The sequence below is a fragment of the Camponotus vicinus genome, unplaced genomic scaffold, assembly GCF_025532165.1.
Source record: "Camponotus vicinus isolate PSW18456_S1 unplaced genomic scaffold, iyCamVici1.0 SCAF_14, whole genome shotgun sequence".
Taxonomy (NCBI): Eukaryota; Metazoa; Arthropoda; class Insecta; order Hymenoptera; family Formicidae; genus Camponotus; species Camponotus vicinus.
In genome coordinates, this window is record NW_028141950.1 from 11,619,407 (window position 1) to 11,626,026 (window position 6,620).

At 34.8% G+C, this 6,620-nt stretch overlaps 1 pseudogene; it reads right to left on the reverse strand.

The window, feature by feature from the left end:
* Positions 1-1,197: 1,197 nt before the first annotated feature.
* Positions 1,198-2,838, reverse strand: LOC145964868 (uncharacterized; annotated as a pseudogene).
* Between the last annotated feature and the right edge of the window lie 3,782 nt (positions 2,839-6,620).

Here is a 6,620-nt window from a genome sequence, read left to right on the forward strand (position 1 = left end):
AAAGTATATTCTGAGAATATATGAAAAATAATATACAACAAGAGATGTTATGGGATTATTCTCAGTATATTACATCTGTAACGTATATTTACAGTATGAGTATAGAATATTCGAATGATATCATGTGCTGTGTGGGTTATATCTTTGCAGACCGAAATTTTTTTATTGGATAAATAGAATAATAAATCCTTTTCCACGATTAAAGTGCACATAGCAATTAACCACGATGTTTCCGAGTTTGTTAAAAAATTCTGGCGGATTCTGGCGTCAGATCGCAACAATATTTGCTCAATATAAGTTTTGCAATTTGTACGTACGAAATAAGATCACTCCGTAGTGGGAATTGCATAAAAGAGTATCAGTGAACTTTCAAAAATGAGTTTCGAAGCCTAGTAAAAAATATTTCGATATCTAAAATTTTCATTTATATATGTGTGTGAGTATGTGCGAGATCGAGGCTCAAGAGTAAAATAGACTAGATTAGTTGCTCGATATCGCAACAGACGGCGCTATTATCGGATTATGTGACAAGGAGAGACAATCTCGTACCATCCTTCCCTTCAATTTCGTGTGTAATAGTATACGTTCAATATACATGTACGCGCACACTATGGCATTTACTCTCTTGCGTTTTCTTTCTTGTATTGCGCGTCATAGATATTCGTTGTCGCGCGGCGCCGTAACAATCGTAGGCGTAACAAAGCTGCGCGAAAACAGCGTTACAACGTGAAAATATTCATATACACAATACATATACACAATATATACAGGATATCCCAGACCACCCGTACATCCCTTTTAAAATGAAAATAAATGGCTTTTATCAAAAATCGCGAACAATTTTTAAGTAAATCGGGTACGCTCTATCAAATGGTGATATTTTCAACTTTTGATTCCGACCGGAAATACGCCATCCGGATCGGAAGTTGAATTTTAGGGAAACATGATACTTTTTATTATAGATTCGAATTGTACGTGAAAAAATAAGAAACTGTTGTATCAAACATTTTTTCCAAAAGTGCCTCTGTCAATCTTAAAATTAACCTTGAATGTAACTGTGATGAAATAATGAACTTCAAATGTTCCTGTGGCGCAACTAATGACAAGGATGTGTGTGTGCTTGAATGTACGGTACCTTATGAACGTTCACACACACGTTTCTGAGTGAGTGAGGTGTATGTTCAAACAAAATATAATTTATAAGTGAATACCCTTCGCTGCGATACAAGCATCTATTCTATTTCAGAAAGAATTGGTTGCTCGAAGAATCTCATCATCGCCTAAGGATCGAATTGCTTCACTTATCCTATGAATCATATTATCTCTTGTAGTTGGACGTTCATGGTACATACCTTTTACCCTTCCCCATAAATAATAATCAAGGAGGTCCGGCGATCGGGGTGGATAATTGATCGGACCGTATTTGCCAATCCACTTGTTGGGAAACATATTTAGTACTGTACGGGCAACTCTCGATGTATGCGACGGACATCCATCCTGTTGGAATCACATGTCCAGGCGCAATCGCAGAGGAAGAGTTTCTAACAAGACAGGAAGATCTGTCTCTATCAAGGCTGAGTATCTATCAGCATTTAGAGTTTCTTGAAAGAAAATAGGACCTATGATGTAGGGATGGGCAAAAATCACTCGATTATTTGAATATCGATGCTTTTTTTAGTCAGAAATCGATTATTTATCCGATGCTTTTATGTTCGATTAATTGTTATATCGATATTTTTTCTTCTCGATGTTACTAAATTTATCACTAGATTTTACTAACATAACTTTTCGTAAGGTTACGTTAAAAAACGGTAGAGTAGCGTATTAAACAATCAAAATGCTTCGAAGCATTCTCAGCGTCTTCTTGACCGCAGCCCTTATATGCTTTTAGGCCGGTATTACGTTTGTCGTACGACATATTTTCTCAACGTATTAATTGGCTGCTTTCTATGGACTCGAGAAATTTTTTGTCCAATAGCCAATCAATACACTTGAAAAATTCGTCATACGACAAATGTAATATCAACCTTAAAAGTAGATAATTTCTGGTATGATATTTCTGGTATCCTTATATAAAATATCCTTATATAAAATAAAATAAATGATATTATATATGTAAAAAGCATTATATAAGAAAGCTAAGTGTAAGAAAAAATGTAAATTGATATTTTTTTACTTATGCAATACATATTATATTATATATCTTATCATAGCTGATATACATCAAATATATATCTTACTACATATTCTAACGTTTTTGTTTTATAAAATTATTTATTTCCTTTCTTTAATTTCTATTTAATTCTATTCCCAAAATTATTTATTTTGTATGATATCTCTATATGTATATACATTCTTATGTAATATATATATGTGTGTGTGTGCGTATGTGTGTATTCTTATAACTGATGATTATTGATGATATAATTTTTATATAATGCCATTAATTTAATATTAAAAAATATGAAATAATCGATTATTATCGATTTTTTCAGTCATAATTGATTTAAAAAAAACCGTTATTTTTGAAAATCGATTATTTGAATGTCGATGCTTTTTTTAAACATCGCCCATCCCTACTATGATGCTATTTCCAATAATACCGCACCAAACATTGATTTTCCATACATGTTGATAGTCTATTTCTTTCAACCAGTGAGGATTAACCTGTGAGCAATGACGACAGTTCCAAGTATCGACGGATCCATCACTTTTAAATGTACATTCATTAGAAAACAAAATTTTGTGATGAAAATCAGGTGGTTGTTGTCTTATCCAGTTACAAAATGCAAGTCTTTGTCGGAAATCGGTATAATTCAACGCTTGATGAAGAGACATCCTATAAGGGTGAAACTTGTTTTCTCTTAAAATGCGCTAGATACTGTTACGACTAACACCAGAATTTCTTTCTCGGCGTCTTAAGGAATCACGAGGATTTAATTCTGCCGATTTAAGAATTTCTGCTGCTCTTTCATCCCTAATTGGATGGTGGATCTGTCTATCCCTGTTATGATGAAACTGAATGACATCTTCGTTTTGTATTCGTTTAGCCAAACGTGAAAAAACGTTGCGTGAATGAGGTGTTCGATCAGAATAACGCTATCGACATAATACTTCAGCTGCAGAGAATGAACCTCTACACTCACTCAAAATTAGCAGCATATTGTATGCTTCCATATTCGAATAGGACTTGGTTAGATAGATCTTTATGAAACCTTCGTTATCAAGAATAGTAAATGCAGTAAATTAACCCGATATTCAACTGATAAAAGATAGCCGTGAAAACGACTGATGAGAAGACTGATGAACGTCCAACTACAAGAGATAATATGATTCATAGGATAAGTGAAGCAATTAGATCCTTAGGCGATGATGAGATTCTTCGAGCAACTAATTCTTTCTAAAATAGAATAGATGCTTGTATCGCAGCGAACGGTACTCACTTTGAACATTTTGTTTGAACATACACCTCACTTACTCAGAAACGTGTGTGTGAACGTTCATAAGGTACCGTACATTCAAGCACACACACATCCTTGTCATTAGTTGCGCCACAGAAACATTTGAAGTTCATTATTTCACCACAGTTACTTTCAAGGTCAATTTTAAGATTGACACAGGCACTTTCAGAAAAACCGTTTGATACAAAAGTTTCTTATTTTTTCACGTAAAATTCGAATCTATAATAAAAAGTACCATGTTCCCCTAAAAAAATTCAACTTCCGATCCGGATGGCGTATTTCCGGTCGGAATCAAAAGTTGAAAATATCACCATTTGATAGAGCGTACCCGATTTACTTACAAATTGTTCGCGATTTTGGATAAAAGCCATTTATTTTCATTTTAAAAGGGGTGTACGGCTGGTCTGGTACACCGTGTATATACAGGGTGTATCACACCACCCGTGCCAGCTAAATATCTCGAAAACCAAGAACGACAGACAAAAATATTTCAGACAAAAGTTGTAGGGTTTCAAGTAACGTATTACATATTAATATTGGTACGACCTTGAATAGTGTTGTCAAGGTCACGTGAAGGTCATCTTAAATTTCTTAAATGGAACCCCCTATTTTTCATTACATATTCTTGTAGCTTATCTCGAGGGCTTTTCAAAACACTATAATAAAGTATTTTTTCATTGAGTACTTTTCGAGTTATGAGGCTTGAAATAATATCTTAATTTTACATAAACCATAAAATATCTTGTAAAATATTCATTTTTCGATTATCTTACCTTAATACTTTTATGTACAAAATAATGAGAGGAATCAATTGGTGTAAAGAAAACACAAAATTGTTTCGAAAGAAAAAATGTAATTCGCAATTAACAATTACATTCTTTTTTTCGAAACAATTTTGTGTTTTCTTTACACCAATTGATTCCTCTCATTATTTTGTACATAAAAGTATTAAGGTAAGATAATCGAAAAATGAATATTTTACAAGATATTTTACGGTTTATGTAAAATTAAGAAATGATTTCAAGCCTCATAACTCGAAAAGTACTCAATGAAAAAATACTTTATTATAGTGTTTTGAAAAGCCCTCGAGATAAGCTACAAGAATATGTAATGAAAAATAGGAGGCTCCATTTAAGAAATTTAAGATGACCTTCACGTGACCTTGACAACACTATTCAAGGTCGTACCAATATTACTATATAATACGTTACTTGAAACCCTGCAACTTTTGTCTGAAATATTTTTGTCTGTCGTTCTTGGTTTTCGAGATATTTGGCTGGCACGGGTGGTCTGATACACCCTGTATATATACAGGGTGATTCAAAATAACTCCTGTGTCCCTGAAATGACATATTCTTGAATCAATTCTAAGACGATTTTTCCTTCGGCAAAATTTCGTCCGAAGCTTAGTTTTTGAATTATTAAAGGAAGTAGTTAACGTATGACGGGTCGAATACAAGAGGCAGGCAAGGGTGGCGCGATTCAGACGCGGGAGCTTACGCGGGGCGCCTGCTGCGATCAGCTGATCGCTATACACATACAGACACACATGCGAACACATACATTCTCTCTCTGTCTGTCTCTCTCTCTCTCTCTCTCTCTCTCTCTCTCTCTCTCTCTCTCTCTCTCTCTCATTCGCTCACTCACCTGTAAATTTTTTTTTTTTTTTTTTTACGAGAGAGAGGAAAATGCATTTTATGCATACCCACCGGTCGATCCAGTGAGTTATGTGGGACTCGAGTACCAAGTCGAATTACCAACTCGGTACTCCCTACCCACTAAAAACCCCTCTCTTTTCACGAATTTCTTTTAACACACTGTCCCTCTGACTTCCCGAGATCTGTTTTCACATAACGTCAAAAAATAGTTATTATTACCTTGTTCGATGACTTTTGATGTATTGCTGTAATTGCTTAAAGGAGAAATGAATTTTCCGATAGATCGTACGTTCTCAAATTTAACGTAGATATCACGTTGCAAAAGACAAGAAATCCACACTAAATTATTAACTGAAAGTTTTTCTTCTTTCATGAACTGTATTCTTTTATTAAACTTTAACGTAATCACATTTATTTACTCACTCGATGAGACGAGAAATTTACTAATGACTCTATCACTAATCACTGTCGAATAATAATTGTTGGCGATTAAAAATCACTCGATGAAAGAAACACGCGCGGACACGTTACTACACGACGCGACAATGCGACGATAATTACGACTCGGCGACTGCAAGCAGTTTTTTGTCATGGTAGGTTGCGGTAGGTTAATGTACTACTGGCGCTATCGAACGCGATCATGTGTTCGATTGAAAAATGCGGTAAACATAATAAACATTTAACATAATAATATTATTATTATGTTAAATGTTTATTATGTTTACCGCATTCTTCAATCGAACACATGATCGCGTTCGATAGCGCCAGTAATACCTTAACCTACCGCAACCTACCATGACAAAAAACTGCTTGCAGTCGCCGAGTCGTAATTATCGCATTGTCGCGTCGTGTAGTAACGTGTCCGCGCGTGTTTCTTTCATCGAGTGATTTTTAATCGCCAACAATTATTATTCGACAGTGATTAATAGTGATTAGTGATAGAGTCATTAGTAAATTTCTCGTCTCATCGAGTGAGTAAATAAATGTGATTATGTTAAAGTTTAATAAAAGAATACAGTTCATGAAAGAAGAAAAACTTTCAGTTAATAATTTAGTGTGGATTTCTTGTCTTTTGCAACGTGATATCTACGTTAAATTTGAGAACGTACGATCTATCGGAAAATTCATTTCTCCTTCAAGCAATTACAGCAATACATCAAAAGTCATCGAACAAGGTAATAATAACTATTTTTTGACGTTATGTGAAAACAGATCTCGGGAAGTCAGAGGGACAGTGTGTTAAAGGAAATTCGTGAAAAGAGAGGGGTTTTTAGTGGGTAGGGAGTACCGAGTTGGTAATTCGACTTGGTACTCGAGTCCCACATAACTCACTGGATCGACCGGTGGGTATGCATAAAATGCATTTTCCCCTCTCTCGTAAAAAAAAAAAAAAAAAAAAATTTACAGGTGAGTGAGCGAATGAGAGAGAGAGAGAGAGAGAGAGAGAGAGAGAGAGAGAGAGAGAGACAGACAGAGAGAGAATGTATGTGTTCGCATGTGT